The sequence below is a fragment of the Panthera tigris genome, chromosome C2 (assembly GCF_018350195.1).
Source record: "Panthera tigris isolate Pti1 chromosome C2, P.tigris_Pti1_mat1.1, whole genome shotgun sequence".
In the NCBI taxonomy this organism is placed as follows: Eukaryota; Metazoa; Chordata; class Mammalia; order Carnivora; family Felidae; genus Panthera; species Panthera tigris.
Window position 1 is genome coordinate 100612082 of NC_056668.1, and position 19865 is coordinate 100631946.

Here is a 19865-nt window from a genome sequence, read left to right on the forward strand (position 1 = left end):
TCACTTAAAAAAAATGTTCCTGGGGCACCTGGGTGACTCAGTCAGTTTAGCATCCAACTTCAGCTCAGGTCAGGATCCCACAGTTTATGAGTTTGAGCCCCGTGTCAGGCTCCATGATGATAGCTCAGAGCATGGAGCCTGCTTCGGATTCTGTGTCTCCCTCTTTGCTCCTCCCCTGCTCACGCTCTCTCTCTCTCTCTCTCTCTCTCAAAAATAAATAAACATTAAAAAAAGTTTTAAAAAATGTTCCCGTAAATATACTGGAAAGAATATGTGATGAATAAATTAGTGAAAATTGGCTGAATTTTTCAAAAATTATTGAATCAAAGATGAGGGTTTCATTCTTCTGATTTTTTTCCTCTTCCTGAAATGTATTTTTAAAACCACTAAATCCTATTTCTTCACTATTTGTATTTAGTGGTTTGGTGTGCCCTTTGAAACATGACCTTAGGCCCCTTTATCACTAGCTCAATGACCCACAGACATCTTTTCATCATTTAAATGTACTTCTTAAGTAGCAAGTCTACTTTCATGGGGTCAGTATAAAGTAATTACAGTACACTTCTTTAGGTACTTCTGTTAAGTGTTTTGGACAAGTTTGTAGAAAATCTACACATATTATTCACCAGATGACATTTATAAAAAGTGTCTCACTGAGATTCAATTGGATCTATTCTCATTAATTGATTTTAAAAGATTTCAAGAGGGGCACAAATCTGGCTTGACTGGTAGAGCATGAGACTCTTGATCTCAGGGTCATGAGTTTGAGCCCAAAGTTGGGCATCCAGCTTACTTAAAAAACAAAACAAAACAAAATGAAAAGAAAAAAAAAAAGAAAAGGAAAAAAAACTTTAAAAATGTATAAAAGATTTCAAAGTTATCACATTATTCTTTAAAATAATTACTATCATAAATTTAAAACACAGATTAATGACACCATTATTTTTAAATAATTTAAAATAAATTCTAATGATGTTTTACATTTAATTCACCTGGTAAATATATTGCACTAAAACTAATCTGGAAGGCAGTATTATTTGAAAAATACTTTCTAGCCACATATTCTGTTTCTTTTGTGAAAATAGCATAACTTTACAGCAAAGAAATCACTTTAATCACCTAAGATAAGCCTATATTTCTGTAATGATAGAACCAGTCACATTACTTCTTTTATTTTATGCAATCATACAATTCTATTTCTTTTATGCTTAAATCTATAGGTACTTTACATTCTAACATTTTCTAGAGAAGAATTTTGCAAACTACTACAAACCATTTCATTAGCAGTGGTGAAAACTTCATAGTAGCTAAGTTGTGTTTGTAAATTATTTTCTTGAAAAATCCAATTGTGCTTTTTCACATTCAAGATGAGCTTTTTCCTTTCATTGATTTAAAATTTTGAATGCCATGTCTCATTTTTGAAATGTCAGTTACTTATCAGATACAGCATACCTCAATAAACCACCTATACTCGTAACATTACTCGTAACTTTGTCTTTTTAAATAAATATAGTGATAGGTAGAAACCTCACATGCAATCAATGTTCACTAGGAATAATTCACTAGTGTGACCTAGATTCTTTAATTAAGCATGTGTGCAATGCTTCAATACTCTGCTGATCCATTATATGGCAATCCCCATCTTTTTCTTTTAGCCAATTTTAGGACACAGTTTTTGAGCCTATTTTTATCTTATTATAAAATATATTTTAAGTAGTTATCTCTGTTCTGGTGCTTGTGATTTAGATCCACTGTAGAATATTGTGTTACCAAATTATTGACAGGAGAGTGAATATCTATTTCATCTTAAACCACATTCTCCTCCAACAGGGCCAACCACTGTCCTCTCAATTTTATTTCAGTTTTCATCTTAGTGTTTACTGAGAGGTTTTTTTGTTTTGTTTTGTTTTGTTTTGAGAGGGTGTTCTGTTGTCATGGCTTTCATCTCATTGAAATTGCCATAATCCAAATATCTATTTCTAAGAGAAAAATAAATGAAGATACCAGTGAATTAAAGACTTAACAACATACCTATGTCTCTTTCATGTTCTACTTTTTTTCTCCCAAAGATTTTATCAATTTCATGTATACTGTATACTCTGCTGTTACTATTTACTATTTATTGTCTATCTCCTCTTGCCATCTGTCCTGTTCTTTCATTACATAAGAGGAATAAGATTATATAAATCCTCATTTACTTTGCTCATAGACATATCCCAAGCATACAGATGCGTATAGGTTGAATAAATATGTGATGAATTGATGCAGGAATGCTTGAGGAAAAGGACTCTAGTCTCAGCTGATATATTCAGACTTTCATTACCTTAAATGTCATCAAAATCTATTAGTATATTTGAATATAAATTTATGCAGATACTTTGGAGGAGAAAAATTTCTTGGCATCTTTTTTCTTAAATTAATTAAACAAATAGAAATACACTCATAAAAAGAGACATTGAGATTTCATTTTATTTGCAAGTGGAATATCTGTGCTTCTCCATTGTTCTTTTTTCTGTTTTTTTCTTTTTTTTTTTTCCTTAAGAGCACTAAAATGCTGAGATATGTATTATTCACCAAACTCAAGACATATTCAGGGTAATCTTAAACATTTTATCCACACTGAATAGAATGTTATACTCTCAATAGATTTTATAGTTTTCAATTTTCCTTCACAAGTCCTAAGTAATCTCCATTTCTCAAAGCCTAATGTATTTCAATGTATGCCATGTGTAACTCAATTTCTCTTTCTTCAAAATTGCTGAAGTCTACTTAAATCCCAATATCTTTGCAACTGCTGGAAATTTTTCTTCAATCTTGCTATTATTTCAAGCTCACAATTTCAACCCTGAAAGGATAATATGCTTTAACCAAAATATGCTGTGACTCCTGCCACTGTTGTAATTTTGCTTCAATCTGTTTGTTCCCCTTTTTGTTTCTATTTTAATTTTATCAGCTATATAAAGTAGATAAGAGGTCATAGAGAAAACCTTTTAAGTTTGTTAGTATCTAAAACTATTCTCCACCAATAATCTGCTAAAGCATATCCCTTAATTCTTATGTTTTGACTTTAATTAAGGAAATAAACCAGATAAGGGAAGAATCCTGAGGGATAAGAACAAATAGAAATTTTAGATTTTCACTGTCTCACATAAAAAGAAACAATAATTTTAACCCATATGTTCAACAGCGTTATTTCAAGTAGATCTTAGTATGTATTTGAATATTGAATTAGACTTAAATTAAACTTTATTTTCACAATATAATTATTTAGGCATATGAAGAAAAATATGATCTCTTGTTTTGCTACCTGGCCCTCTCTGCTAGATGATGAAGAACTCTTAAGGAAGAGGATAAATACTTCAGGGGATATTCTAGAAAGAATTAAGTAAAAGAGTTATTTACAGTAGTAAGTTATATAAAAAAAACAACAACAGTGATTAACCCCTACCATATTGATGTTCATTTTTTTTTTAATTTTTTTAAACGTTTATTTATTATTAAGAGACAGAGAGAGACAGAGCATGAGCATGGGAAGGGCAGAGAGAGGAGACACAGAATCGGAAGTAGGCTCCAGGCTCCGAGCTGTCAGCACAGAGCCCGACGCGGGGCTCAAACTCACAGACCGCGAGATCATGACCTGAGCTGAAGTCAGACACTCAACCGACTGAGCCACCCAGGTGCCCCGATGTTCATTTTCAATAGAGTTAATGAAAGCCTAATTTTCCAAGATGAACAACTGTGTAAAACAGAAATTCTCATTTAGTAATTCACAGTTCTGAAGAAAAGCACAGGGCACTTTTAATACCCCTACTCCTTCAGAAGCAGCACACTCCAAAACTGAGGACTGACATTTTAATTGAAATATCAGTGTTATAACTGAAGGGAGTTTATTATAAAATTTTTACAGAAAACTTGTGTTTCCTAGAACTTTAGCTTTATTAAAGTGACTGTATCTTCTAAACTAATACATATAAAGTTGAATATTTACAAAGAGAAGGCAGTTATAGTTATAAACAGTATTATTTAACACTATGGCTACAGCACAAGTAACACACATTCAACTTGAAGGGCTTAAACAAAATGGGATTTTTTCTTCTCACATAACAAAATGTCTCTTGAAGTAGGTGGTCTAGAGTGGGTGGGAGGCTTCTCAATGTTGCAAATATTGGAGCCTCCTACCACCTTTTTTGCTATGCCATTTATTTCTCTTGTATTATAATGGTTCCTGCAGCTTCAGGTTTCTCATTTCAAAGAAAAAAGTAAAATGTGAGATGTTATAAGAAAAAAGCACTAGGTTTTTTCCTAGGGAAAGTTAAAGAACAAAATTATTCAGCAGTAAGAATATCTTGGAAATTCTATACAAATGTCCTTTATATCCTACTGACCAGTATTTGGGGGGGGGGGTGCATATGGTCACCACCAGGTGCAAGAGGTTATGGGAAATGAAGTAGGATAAATGTGAAAAAGGAAAACCACCAGCAGTGTTTGCCACAAAAGATATTCTTTTTATTGCTAAGAAGGTATATTCTCAAATATCAGAAGTAAAGTTAATATATAGCTACTACATCTATTTTATTGATTACATTTAGGTCTTTTTTTTTTTTTTTAACCTTGCTTTTTTGCTGTTATGGTTCACTTGATTTTTTTGTGCTGAATTTCCTAGTAGTCAGTAAAGCATCCGGCTTTAGCTCAGGTCATGATCTCACAGATTGAGCCCCACATCAGGCTCTGTGCTGACAGCTCAGAGCCTGGAGCCCGCTTTGGATTCTATGTCTCCCTCTCTCTGCCCCTCTCTCTCTCACACTGTCTCTCTCTCTCTTTCAAAAATAAATAAACATTAATAATAATAATAATAATAATAAAGAATACCCGTACCTATAACATATCAACTTCACTAGCCCTACTTTTTTCTTATTTCCATCTTTCAGGTATGCCTTTGGCAATCTTTAATTTTGCATTTCTAATTCTTTTTCAAAAAGGTTTGCCTCTTTTATACTGATTACAGTTACAGCTTGCTTTGTGAACCCAATTAAAAATCTTTTAAAAGAGCAATTTTTTAGTTGTGACATATGGAAATTCATGTTTATTGATATGAATAAATTTTTGTTCTTTGCTCCATAATACTATTTTCTAATTATAATTATATATACTATAGTATATGTGCCTTGTTTCTTTCTTTATCAGATGTGTATTTTTTCTCTTTTATTAAAATAAAGATATTTAATTATACCTTAAGACCCTAAGTCTCTCTTTTGGTTTTAACTATTTTATCTATTTTTAGATGGTACACTTTAATCTCACCTATTTCCTATATAAAAACAATGAAGTTACTCTTATTCCCTGTTTTTCTCTCCATTATCCTTGTTTTTTAGTTATGTTATTTTGTCATAGCATACACATTTTTGCATTAGTTTTACACCCCCATCACCATCTTTTATTTAGTCTGAGATATACTAATATATAAATATTAAGTGCTCACAACAGTCCTTTTGCTAACGTTTTCCCAGTCCTGTCTTGGTTGGATGAAGAGCAACCTGCAGTAGATTTTTCAAGAAAATCTTATGGAGACAGAATTCCTTAAGATCTTATATGTTTACTGCCATTCTAATTATTTTATTCTTGTATGTTATTTGACTTTCGCCTAAGAGTTTGGGAATTGTTTTTTCTTTATTTTAAAATCTAATATTTTCTTTTTCCTAGGATCTATATAGCAGATGATTGTTCCAAAATAATATTCCCATGTGACTCCTGGGTCTTTTCAATATCAAGATTCACATCTTTCATTTCTGGAAGGTTTTACTGGATTATAGTTTCAGACATCAGTTCTGTTCTATTGGTTAGTTTTTGCTCTCTCTCCCAGCCTTTCCCAGGGATGTCAGTTATACAAATGTTATTCCTTCTTTGTCTGTTTTCCTTTTCTACATAGTCTTCAGAAATGTTTAACTCTTTCTTCATCTCACCTTATTCTCTTTCTCTTTTACTTTCATCCAATACCCCTCATAAAATTTTAATTCCTCCTTAGTCACCTTAGTTATTTAGTTTTTATTCTGAGTTGTCTTTTTCATTATTGTCTGAATTCAAAAGTTTTCATCTGGGGATGTGTTTTGAACATTTCTGTTCTGAATTTAAAATAATAATTCCCATAAGAGTGTGTTCTACACACTACAAATGCTGGCTTCAGTATACTCTGTGTAAAGTTTTATCTTACAGAGATTTCTGCTTTATTACTGATTTTGGCAAAAAGATTTTCATCAGATATGGTATGTTAATCTCATATTCTTATTTTTTATAAGAAATTAGTGTATAGTTTTTTTTTTCAATTTTTGTTCCATTCTGGATCTGTGGTGATTTAATATATTCTTAGTTCAATATTAACCTTGACTCAGTGTAGCAAAATATAGATTCTTATTGGGTTTTTCTTTTTTGTTAGTGAATGGAAGCATTTTGTTTCCTAAAAAAAATATTTTCTTTTATCTTATTGCACCCATATTTCCAATATGCTTTATGGAGTTGTTGTATTCCCTAAGTCTACATTCATGATCCAATACTTTTCTTTCCCTCTTCTTTTCAGTTTCCTTATTTTCCATAATTTTATCACTTATTCATTCCTCTGATTCTTAGATCCTTGTGGGCATTACATCCAGTCAGTTTTGCATCTCTGGTTATAGCACTTTTAACTTTGGCCTAGCTTTAGGTCTTTTATCTCTGTGGTAAGGGACTTCCTGGTATCTTCTATGCTTTCCTCAAGCCCAGCTGGTATCCTTATGATTATTGTTGTAAATTATAGATCAGACATATTACTTATATCTGTTTTGATTATATCCCTGGCCTTTTTTGTTCTTTCTTTTTCTTTTGCAATGAATTTGTCCATCTTGACATTTTGTGTAGGTCTCTGTCTTCTTCTGTGTTAGGAAAGCCTGTTACGTTTCCTGTTCCTGACAGTAATAGCTTTATTTAGAAAAGGTCATAAACTGTCTAAGGCATGGCGCTTCAGGATGTATTTCTTATGTATGTTGTGTGCTCCTGCTGCTATGTTTTCACTGCTCTTTCCCTCAGGTCAGTCCTCTGCAGAGTTTCTCCTTGCCTGCAGTGGAGAATGTTTGGACCTTGCACAGTGTGTGGTGAGTTTTAACTGGGTGTGCTCTGGTCTGTTTGTTAAAAGCAGCCTGATCCTATTTCCACTAGAATTGAAGCTTTGCAATACTCTATAGTCTGTAGATGTGGTGTGTGCAGGGTGTTTGTGCTAGTCTTTTGGAAAAGGAGCCTGCTGCTCTGGTTGTCACGCACACTTGTTCTAGTAAAGAAGCACGTGCAGGGCTAGGGTGGCAGGGCTTGTTGTAGGCAGATCATGCCTCCACTGTGGGGGCTGTGCTGCTCCCTAAAGTCAGTTGGTGCTGATGGGTGGGGGAGAAAAATGGCACCTGCCCTCTCCTTCCTCCCTGGAAAAGGGAGTTTGCAACCATTGCTGCCCTGGAAGCCCTCACAGAAGCACAAACAATCGCCCCTCATGTGTCCCAGACATCCCTCAGATCCCTGTCTTCACTCTGTCTTTGTCCAAACCATCTGCTCAGCAAGCAGCATAGTGTACCTGTGTTTTGCCGCAGACAGGCTGGCTGAGTTTCAAAACTCCAAACAGATTGTTGATTGGGATTTAATGTTTCCTTTTTAGTTATTTAGGTTATTTTGAGGTTGGACAGTCTTCATCTTCAGGTTATGTGGAGAGTGCAATTTTGCATAGTTTTATTCCCTCTTCTTATTTTTCAGTATTTGGAGGAAATAATAGAAGACTTAGTTTTTTTTTCTTCTGTGTAAAGGTGAAAATGGAATGTTTATATATACTATCAATAAGAAAGCTATAGTCTTTGAAAATATACAAGTCATTAGAGTTGACGAATAACTTCTTTTATTCAAGGAAATGTTATTTTTGTTAATAGACTTCCATATATAAATGTGGAAACTGGAGTTTATTACCTTAGGAATAATTACAAATTTTGAGTAGTGGAACAATAATAAAAATATTTGGTGCATTATCATAATATTTAGGCTGACTAACTTCATGGTGATGAAGATTCTCAAAATAAAATTCTTGCTACTTCAAGGCTTCTGGATTTTCTGGGCTCTAAGAAATACTTGGTCATTTAACATAGAATGATTTCTAGCAAGTGTTTTTTCTCTTAGTGTACATGTAAAAGCTTTCGTTTTTGTGTGTGTGTGTGTGTGTGTGTGTGTGTGTGTGGTTTATTTTACTTATTTTTTATTTTAAAATATGACAGTTTCACCAGTTTACAAATTAAAACATCACAAATTAAATTACAAATTAATTGTTAATTAAATTATTGCTTACAATTCATAAGTAGAAGAGAAAAATGTCTCTTTTTAGTTAATAAAAACTTAATGATTGTGGAAATAATAAAGAGGCATTTTTCTCTTCTACCAAAAAAGGGAAATATGTTGTAGAATATGCAAGCAAGGAAATAAGGGTTAAATGTAAAATATGAAAAATATCTTGAAAGTGGTAATAATTATACTCTTGCATTCTATTAATATAATCAATTATATGTAATATGTACAAGACACTATAACAAGCATTTAATTCTCAAGAATACCTTTCCAAATGATGGAATAATTATACCCCTATATAAATGAACAAATAGCCAAAGGGAGGGTGAGTTTCCCAAGTTTACACAACTAAAAAATTATGGAGCTAGATTTTTAAAACCAAAACCCATGTTTTAAAGAACACTTCCATTTCTAATTCTCTGTGTCTTCAGTTTACCAAAACATTTTATCTAGAGTCTAAATTGGAGATCATTGTGTAAGGGTTACTTGACATTTAGAAAGACTAAAGCTTTTCTGGCTAATACTCTTAACACTTATTGTTTAGAGAACAAATAAAATATAATATTCTGCTTAACATAAACTAACTTCAGTTAGAGCAGATATTATTCCTCAAAACCATGGGTCATAGCCATTAATATAATAAAATGAAAGTCAAATTTATGAATTTATAAAACACCTTCTGTTTTTTAATTCCATATTTCAGAATATGACTAGTCTATTCACATCCCCATGAAGGATTTTCCTTCATTTCTACTTCACTACAAGTGGGTATTTATTTCTTTACCATTTCTTTCTTCTTTGTAATTTAATGACCATGAAGAAATAAGCATTAAGGTAACTTTATTAAGAAAAATATAGCATTATCAGAGTGTACATAATTATCTAAAATTTCTACATAAGAATACTGAATTTACTTTCTTTAAAAAAATCAATATTAAATACTCCTGAAATCACTGTTTCACTCATTATATCCTAACTAATTTGGATGTAAATTTTAAAAAATAAAAAATAAAATTAAAAAAATAAAAAATAAAAAAATAAAAAATCAATTATATGTGGATTTCATGAGAAATAATAGTATTTAGCATACATTAATAAAAGCTGCATGTAGCAAAATATAGTAATGATCTTCATTCCAAATATTTCTTATGAATTTACAGAGTTGTCTTCAATTTATATCACTCTACATATTTCCTGTCACTTCTCTAAATGTATATTCAAAATCTTATCAAAAAGAAACATCTGTTTTCTAATGCATACTATATGAATACAAAACTATCTGTATATTGTATACTATATAAAGGCACTATCTCTATTGAATATACAATATCTGTTTCTAGTTATTTGGTTGATGCCACAAATGGTGGGTATATATATGTGTTTGTGAGAGGGAGAGAGACAGAGACACACAGACAGAGAGAGAGGGAGACAGAGTGTGTGTGTGTGTGTGTGTGTGTGTGTGTGTGTGTGTGTGTATTTAGCATTTTGTCCTGCCATCCTAACTATTCACAACTGCTCTGCCAGCTATGATTTGGCTCATGCTGTGGAATCAATTGATGTTTTACAGTTCAATTCACAGATTGTAGAAAGTGTAGCAAACTATAATATAAAATAAATCTCATAAATGTATTCTGTGAATTTAGATTTTATGGCATATATATGAAGAGGAAGTATATTTATAAGGAAAATAGGCATTGAGTCCCTGTTTTCAAGTTTGACACAGCAATTTTCTCCATGTTAACTTTCATACAACATTTTCAGAAGATCTCATACTGCCAAATACATTTTTAAAATACTCAATAAAATTATAATTTGTTCCACCACTTTGCTAGATATCATATTGTGGCGTGTTAAAAAGTTTGTGGAGATTGGTAGGAGCTCCTATCATGGAATATAAAGTCACATGTATAACTTGCTAAACAAAATAAACCAGAGTATACAAATTTATTTAAGAAGCATAGATGGGGTTGTTTTACCATAAAACAAAACAAAACAAAACAAAACAAACAAACAAAAAAACAAATGTGAAAATTTGGTTGTGAGGAAGAAAATGCAGCATTTAGTTATTTTAAAGGGGAAAGTGAGACATGGTGTAAAGCTTAACAACACTCATACAATAAGACTGCAACTTCTGGCCAAATAGGCTGAGGTGTAGCACTTGGGCACAGCCCATTACTGTATAAAATTAGATACTCTTTCAAGATATAATACTTCAGTGATTTCAATAAATTTGCCTATTAAGTCCCTAAGCCTATTTCAACATTCTTTTGCATTATTTTAAAATGTTAACATTATAACTTTCAACGTTCCAAAAGTCAACTTCCAAAAGTTTTCTATAAGTTAATATTGCATTCTTATGAATAACCATGCTCTCATAAATGAACAATATGAAAATATAGTACAATGTATCAAAATATTAAAGTGTTACTTTATTGGTTGGTTACATATAACTTTAATAAACAGATATAAAAGATATAGGTAGATAGATAGATAGATAGATAGATAGATAGATAGATAGATACAAAATGCACCACATAAGGCCAATCCATTATATCAAATGTTCATGTATTTAAAATCCTTTAATCCTCTTAAAAACCTTTTAAGGTAAGTGTTCTTGTAGCCAACTGAATACACAACCCCTCCCCTCCCAAAGATAGTCACATTCTAATCCTCAGAACCTGTGATTCTATTACTTTACATGGCAGAAAGGATTTTGCAGATGTAATTAAGTTAAGGATTTTGTGATGGGGAGATTATTTAGGTGGTACAAATGTAGTCACAAGGTTATTTATGAGAAGGGCAAGAGAGTGAGAGTCAGACAAAGAGACATGATGATGAGCAGAAGGAGATTTTAAGATGGAGGAAGGGGCCATAAGACAAGGAATGCAAGTGGCTTCTAGAAGCTGAAGTGAATTCTCCCACAGAATCTCTAGAAGAATGCTGCCAACACTTCAAGTTTGACTTCTGGCCTCCAAAAATGTAAGATGGTAAGTCTGTGTCTTAATCTAATAAAATTTATGGTAATTGGTTAGAGCAGCAATGGGAAATTAATACAGTTATTATCAATTTAAAGTTATTTTTACGGGAAGTCTAATGAAGTTCTATAACTTGCCCAAGGTATCACAACTAATACATGGCAAACAGAATTGGAACCTGTGTCTGACATTTTTAGCCAACTTTTTCACTGAGTCATGATTTTTTAGAAGTATTAACATTTGTATTTTAAAAACTAGATTTAGAACATACTAAAAAGAAAAAATCTTCAATAGAAAAGCGCATACTTCATTAATTGCAACTTATTATGTGACAGAAAGAACTATGACTATTGAACATCTACTATATGTTTTCTGCGTGCTAGGTACTTGGAATATAACAGACTAAATGGATGAAGTGCCTCACCTGATGAACACCATATGTCTCTCAAATATTTATTGTTTCCCTCAGGCAATATGGCGTAGAAGGAAAAGTTTTAGTGGCAAAAAGAACTAAAAAACACAGCTACCTAAAGTCAAACTGTCTTTTGCAGGAGGCTTAGTTTTCTCAAAAAGAAGATAATGGTAAATGCATAAGCATGATGAACTGGTACATCATTTCAGGTTTATTTAAATATTCTTGAGCTAAGAAACCAAAAGTAGTTGATTTTCTTCTGCACAATATGAAACTAGAGTGTTTTCACTATCTGTGTAATATGTAAATAGATAACTATTTCCTTTGAATAAATATAATTTATTGGAATTATACTTCCAACATATGTAAAAGGAAGATAGTTTCTTTCATAAACTATATGTCAATCTATACATCATTCAGTCTTTTAATTTATTTTATCTAGTTGTCAAACTGATAAAATAAAATATATGAATTTCATATATGTGGTTTGATATATACTGAAATTCTATAAACATGTATATAGAAATGCTACACACATATGTTAAAGGAACATTTAATCTGCAGAAGGAAAGAAGACAGGGGAGATATTTCTTTCATTAAAATGTTTTTTTAGAAAATATTTTTGATGATGGTTCTGTGCTCATTGTTTTAATTTGCAGATCCCTAATATACATGATGAAGATCTTTTCATACATTTATTTGTCAACTGTATATTTTCACTGGTGAGTTTTCTGGTCAGGTCTCTTGTCCATTTTTTAAATGTAGTTGTTTATTTTCTTAACATTGAGTTTTAATAGTTTTTTTTTTTTTACAAGTTTATGTATTTATTTTGAGAGAGAGAGAGAGAGAGAGAGAGAGAGAGAGAGCATGAGCTGGGGAGGGACAGGGAGAGAGGGAAAGAGAGAATCCCAAGCAGGCCGCACTCAGCGTGAAGCAGAGGTTCAATGTGGGGCTCGCTCTCATGACCAGGAGATCATGACCAGAGCCGATATCAAGAGTCAGACGTTTAACTACTTAACTGACTGAACCACCCAGGCACCGGAGTTTTAATCATTTTTGCATATTTTGGATAATAGTTCTTTATCACATACGTGTTTTGCAAATATTTCTCCTAGTCTGTGGCTTGTTTCTTGACACGGTCTTTTGCAGGGCAGAAGTTTTTAATTTTAAAGAAGTCCAGTTTATCAATTCTTTCTTTTGCAGATCATGCCTTTGATATTGTATCTAAAAAGGCATCGGCATGCCCAAGATCATCTAGATTTTGTTCTATGTTGTCTTCTAGGAGTTTTATAGTTCTGTGTTTTTTACTCAGGTTTATAATACACTTAGAGATAATTTTTGTAGATGGTGTAAGGTTGTATCTAGATTTACCTTTTTGCATGTATGTCCTATTCTAACACAATGTATTGAAAAGACTACCTCTGTTCCTTCACTCCTTTGTCAAAGATCATGAATTATGTTTATGTGGGTTTATTTCTGGGCCCTATTCTGTTTCATTAATATATCTCTCTATCCTTTTGATAATACCAATGTCTTGGTTACTGTAGCTTTACAGATGATATCAGGAGGTGGGGCTTGTGTGTGTGTGTGTGTGTGTGTGTGTGTGTGTGTTTATTCATCTTAGAGCGTGAGAAACACAGAGTGAGGGAGGGGCAGAGAGAGAGGGAGACACGCAATCTGAAGCACGTTGGAACCAGGCTCTGAGCTGTCAGCACAGAGCCCAATGCAGGGCTTGAACCCATGAGCCCTGAGATCATGATCTAAGCCAAAGTTGGAAGCTTAACAGACAGAGCCACTTAGGCGTCCCAGGAGGTGGGGCTTTTGAAGGTGATTAGGTCATTAGGATGGAGCTGTCATAAATGGCCCTTATAAAAAAGCCAGATGGTCTTCTGTTGTTTTTCAAGTTACCCATACGAGTGAAAACATATCATATCTGTCTTTCTCTGACTGACTTGTTTCCCTTAGCATAATACTCTCCAGTTCCATCCACTTTGTTGCAAATGACAGGATTTCATTCTTTGTTTTTGCCAAGTAGTATTACATTGTATATATAAACCATGGGGGATGGAAGGGGAAAAGATAGTTTCAAACAGAGAGGGAAGCAAACTATCAGAGACTCTTAAATACAGAGAACAAACTGAGGGTTGATGATGGGGTGGAGAGGGGAAAATAGATGATAGGCATTGAGGAGGACACTTGGGACGAGCACTGGGTGTTGTATGTAAGCAATGAGTCACGGGACTCTACCTCCAAAACCAAGAGCTCACTGTATACACTATGTTAGCTAATTGACAATAAACTATATTAAAAAATAAAAATAAATAATAAAAATATAAATAAATAAATAAATAAATAAATAAATAAATAATAAATAAGCAAGCAGAGAACTCTCTAGTCCTTTTCACCATGTGAGGACACAGCAAAAAGTTCAGTCTGGAAACCAGAAGAGGGCCTTCACCAGAAGAACCTAGTCATACTGACACCCTGATCTTAGACTTCTAACTTCCAGAAAAGTGAGAAGAAATTTCTGTTTATATACAAAATACCCAGTATGTGGTATTTTGTTACAGTAGCCCAAATTGAATAAGATAGGGATAGAATAAATTATCTTTTTTGCAAGCATATTATAATAATGAGTGCACCTAGTTTAGTTTCTTAGGTACATACCTGTCTACAAAGAACAAGTTTTTTTTTTTTTTTTCCTTAATCTTTTCTATGTTGTAAAGTGTGTAAAGGCTCTGATCAGCTCTGCATGAGACGGACTGCGTACATCTGTCTAAATCTAGCATTTGGTTAGTAGGACCATTTGGCTCTTATACTAAGCTACATCCTCCAATTTAGCTGTAACTGGTAATAAAGGCAGCAATTTTATTATTTGTATTTACTCTGTTTTAAATTAATTTAACTAGGTATCACAATATGTGTCTAGTAGCTACTATAACTGTACATGTTGTAAGCCTCCTGTATAGGATACATGGGGGGGGGGGCGGTGAAAGTGAGTCTCCTTGTCTGTTTTATTATCTCAAGGAGGAAACCTTTCAATAACTCATGATTGAATATAATGTTTGTTCTAAGATTTTAACAGGTACCATTTATCTGATTAACATAATTCTCTACAATTCTTAATTATTTAGGGCAGGAGCAGTGAACTATGGCCAGTTTTCATAATTAAAGCTGTGCTGAAACATAACAGTGACTATTTGCCTATTTTCTGAGCTAGTTTATTCTACAGTCTCAGTACTGAGTAGTTGTGACTGAAACTGTGTGTCCTACAAAACAAAAATATCTGTATCTTGTCCCTCAAGAAAGAATTTGCTGATTCTCAATGTAGACTTTGTATTATAAATAAATGTTGAATTTTGTCAAACTATATACATCTAGGAATTTTTCTGGGAATTTATTGATTTCATCTATTTTTTAAAAAAAATTATTGCCAACAAAGTTTTTCAAAATATCCTCTTAGAACTTCATTTTTAGTATGACCTGTAGTGATATCCTTTAAAAACATATGACAATATGGGTTTTCTCTATTTCCTCTCTCTCTCTCTCTCTCTCTCTCTCTCTCTCTCTCTCTCTTTGTCTAAATCAGTTCTGCTAGGTCTTTATCAAGACCTATTTAGTATTTTCAAAGAACCAAGCTTGATTTTCTTCATTCTCTTTATTGTACTTTCTCCCTATTTCATTCATTTCTGCTTTTACCATGTAATTTTGCTATTTTCTCAGATTTTTTTGGCCCTAAAATGTCTTTATTATGCTTTCAATTTGAATTATATTCTCACCAGGTATTTGAGTTTTCTTCTCCGGTCCCTGCCTTTGCCTTCTCATTTCTTTGTTCTCTTGGTAGTTCTCTGATATCTCTAAGATGTTGTTTTCTCTGTATTTATACTGCCTGAATTGTGCTTCTTGTATATGTGGCTTGATGTTTTATTTGATCTGGGAAACTTTTACCTACTATCTCTTCATATATTGCTTTTGTATCTTTTTGCATTTTCTTTTCTTCTGGATCTCCAATAAAATTATGTGAGATATTTTAGGATGAAATAATATTCTATTGTAGAAAGTGTCCTATCTGTAACCTGCTGCTTTCCCCCAGTTTCCTTCCCTCTGTATAATATATTCTAGTGATGTGATTTTAGTTTACTAATCTTCTCCCCTTCCATGTCTAATGTGTTGTTAACTGATCTTTTGAATTCTCGATTTATTATTGTATTTTTCAGTTCTAACATTTCTATTTGATTTTTTTAATTTTTTTTAATGTTTATTTATTTTTGAGACAGAGAGAGACAGAGCATGAATGGGGGAGGGGCAGAGAGAGAAGGAGACACAGAATCGGAAGCAGGCTCCAGCCTCTGAGCCATCATCTCAGAGCCCAACGCGGGGCTCGAACTCACGGACCGCGAGATCGTGACCTGAGCTGAAGTCGGACGCTTAACCGACTGAGCCACCCAGGTGCCCCTCTATTTGATTTTTTAAATTCTACATTCTTCTCTTAAAATTCTCTGTGTTGTTTTCAATTTCTCAATAACAGCAATATATGAATCACTTATGGGATTAATGTCCTTTCTTCCCCCCATCTTTCAATTTAGGTAATTTGGTCATGTTTTCCATTATCCTAAGGATTTTTTTTTTTATTAAATGCTGGATATATTATTTGAAAACTTATAGAGATAAGTTGAGGATTCTGCAAGGAAGATTTACTTTTGCTGCTGGAAGGCAATTAGGACAGTTATTGGGCATTTAGAAAGCCAGGCTATAGTAGTGAATTTATAGAAAGACTCTGGTAAATCTAAGTTATGACAGGACATCACTGGATAACGTGGTGTCTATTGTTCTCTAACATCTTCCTGGTTAGTGTTATCTAACACCTTCCCGTGGTGAAACTGCTAGTATTAGACTGATAAAGGACAGCGTGTCATCCATTTTGGGAAAAATGAGCAAAGTCACATAACCACACCTGGGAGCTCTTGTCTGCAAAATCCTACACTATAATATCTGAATAAGAATTTCGAAAAAGAGGATGGGAATCTAAAATTTACTAAAGAATGACTTCTATTCACTACCTCAGTTATTGAGAACATACGGTACATAGAAAAAATAATTTTTGTTGTTACAGAATAGAAAATAATACTGTAAATTTTACTGATGTATAGTGTGTCAAACATTAGTATCGCTGCCATATCTATGTGGTGCTATAAAGGTCTGTAACCTTATTGACAGAATTAAATGAAAACCAAACATATGTTTGGTTGTTTGAAAATAATTGCCTTATATATTTTGTCCAGAGTATGTAATTGTTACAAGAAGATGGATTACTATAGATACGGGTTACTCTGTCTTTACTGGAACCATTTTACCAATATTCTTAAAAGACAATTTCACAAAATATCAAAAGTAAGAGCACAGTCTTGAAAACATGCTAAGTTCCTCCCCCTCTCATTGTTATTATTGAGAAATTAGGTATCAATCTAATTGGAATCATTTGTAAATAGTCTATTCTTCCTTTTGTCTTCATTTTTAAGGGGTTCTCTTTGGTTTTTGTGTTATTCATTTTCACTATTACATGTCTATCATTTTTTTTGTCTTCTCAGAACTGAGATATTTTTTCAGAAATTCTGGAAAGAAATCTCAATTAATGTTGCTTAGACTATTTTCTCTTTCATAAATTTCCATGACATCCCTCTGAAATCTAAAAAAAAAAATGAAAGTTGTATCTTTTTATTCTGATTGCTACATGTCTTACTCTTTCACATTTCCTATGTCTTTGTTTATCTGATTTGAATTCTGGTGAATTAATTCATATCTAATATAAAATTGCTCTTCAGTTTGGTGTAATGTGTGGTTTAACTAATTCACTAAATTTTTAATTTTTTTTAATTTTTATGTTCTAAAATTTCTAACCTTTAAAAACTTCTTAGTCATTTTTATCGACTTTATTTTTCGCATACATTCAGTTTTGTTATTTCTTTCTTGTAACAAATGATATAGCACTTTTGTGTATCCTAGTTCCAATATTGTAAATATTTTTAGCTCTTTTTCTGCTCACAATTGTCTATTTTGGCTTAGTCTCATGATGCTTCCTTCTTTGTGTTGTTATGACCTTTCATTGAGTTATTAATTCATGGAAATGTTTACAGCTGAGTTGAAATTTTACCACTTCAAAAGTGTTTACCTTTGCCTCTGCCAGACAAATGGAAACAGAAACTACTCTAGATCATAGTAAATCAAAACTGTCTGCGAGAATTCCCCATCCCACCACCTTGTATGAAGGCCAGCTTATGATCATAGATTCTTAGTGGAGACTTATCCCCCTCAAGCCAGTACTAAGGCCAAGGTAAGCAAGTCGCTGGCTGATCCCTTCTTTTCACCTGTAAAATTAAGGTATATCTTTTTTGGAGTTTCTACTTTATTCTGGGATGTTCTATGAGCCTTCTTACCTGGGCTAGATACAAGACTTATTATTACATGTCACCTGTGAATCTATTAATTCCGTAAGATGAAGATTCATCTACGTAGTCAGGGTAAAATAGGTAAAATGGGAATTTTACTAATTCCCAAGCCTTCCACTTTCATCTCATTTTGGCTTTTTATTTTCTGGGTGTATCAGTGATTAAAAATTTGTTTTTAGATACATGCTGCATTAAATTTTAGTTGGCAGATTTGTTCTGAGCATCCACTATACCATACAATGAGAAATAAAAAATCATATTCTTTTCAATCCCTTTTGTTTCACACACATGAATGTATGTTTCATACATACATACTTACACATACATACATACACACATATACTCACAACTTATTTTAACTAAGTCATATGAAGGAGTAAGTATAATAACACATTGTTTTTCATTACAATTTACAGATACATATCAAAAGTAAGTACATAAGAATATGAATGATGAATAATGCATCAGGGAAAACAAGTAATTTGATTGCTATTTCAACATTTCAAAGGAGCTAGCATGTCCAACATGCTATTAGAAATATAAACACCATATTCAAACCATAAAGCACAAGCTGTTTTGTACTATGCTGAATATTTATTAAATCTTGAACCAAATCTTCACTCTGTGTATCAATAGAATGAAACTCGATATGTTTTTATAATACCCAGCAGACTTCCTTATATGGAATAGTTTATGTCCTCATAATCATATAACTACAAAAGAAAAGTAAATTAGACCCAACAGAAAGCTCATGAAAGAAGTGATCATTTTGATAAAAGTGTGTCCACATGGAATAGAGATGAATATCTAGACCAATAACTATAGAAACTATTCATTCTATTATGCAAATATTAAATGTGAACAGCTGGCGGAGTGATGAAATTGCCATGCTTGATAGTTAATAGTCAACTTGTTATATAAACACCTTTCTTAATGTGGGAAAGTAATTTCCTTAAATCAAATGCTTCAATCAACCTTCATAAGATTATGTCATATTTCTACAAGCAAAGAGATTATTGTTTTCTTCCATTCCCTATTTAGACCAAAAGATAATTAAACCTGCTCCCATAAATATTTTTTTAAAAGTTTTCTAGTCATTGTGAAAAGCATGGTATTATACCAATAGTTAGAAAATACAACATTGATAACAGGCTTCTTAAAAATATATAATATTTTAATTTTAGAGGCACAAAAACAACATTAATGCAATTAAAAACATGACATTTGATAGAAATTTGTAAAAAGGGAAAAAAAGGGGCTAATTGTCATGTGTTGATTGCCTATAAAGCCCTAGGCTCTGTGGTAGAGATTTTAAATACATAACCTAATTGAACTCTCTCAACAGCACTGGAAGTATACATATGAAGAAAGCCAGCCTCAAAATATAAATGGCCTGCACAAAGATATACAGCTACAGAATGCCATGCACAAGTTGCCAGCTGTAATCTGTCAACAAAGTCTTCAATCCTGATTGTTTCATCAATTGAATGATGAATTTGTTTTCCAATGGCATGAAAATCAAGTTACTATAAAAGTGTACTTTTAAGACATGTAACATTTATTTTAGGGTGATGACAGAAATAGTCAAATACATAAGTGATGTATCCAAATAAAATAGAGGAATTAAGCCATGTAATTTTTCAGTAAATAGATCACAATTTGACTCTTGCCATGTTCCAAAAATAGCAATTT

At 32.7% G+C, this 19865-nt stretch overlaps 1 long non-coding RNA gene across 3 annotated transcripts; it reads left to right on the top strand.

Annotated features, from left to right (window-relative positions):
• Positions 1–11279: 11279 nt before the first annotated feature.
• LOC122230720 lies at positions 11280–19734 on the top strand. Of its 3 annotated transcripts, none has more exons than XR_006207771.1 (4): positions 11280–11327; positions 11699–11897; positions 17912–18058; positions 19519–19734. It is a non-coding gene; the product is annotated as an uncharacterized LOC122230720 (long non-coding RNA). The 3 variants fall into 3 exon arrangements; XR_006207773.1 differs by lacking the exons at positions 17912–18058; positions 19519–19734 and adding exons at positions 12387–12449; positions 16005–16038; XR_006207772.1 differs by lacking the exons at positions 17912–18058; positions 19519–19734 and adding an exon at positions 16005–16043.
• Positions 19735–19865: the final 131 nt, after the last annotated feature.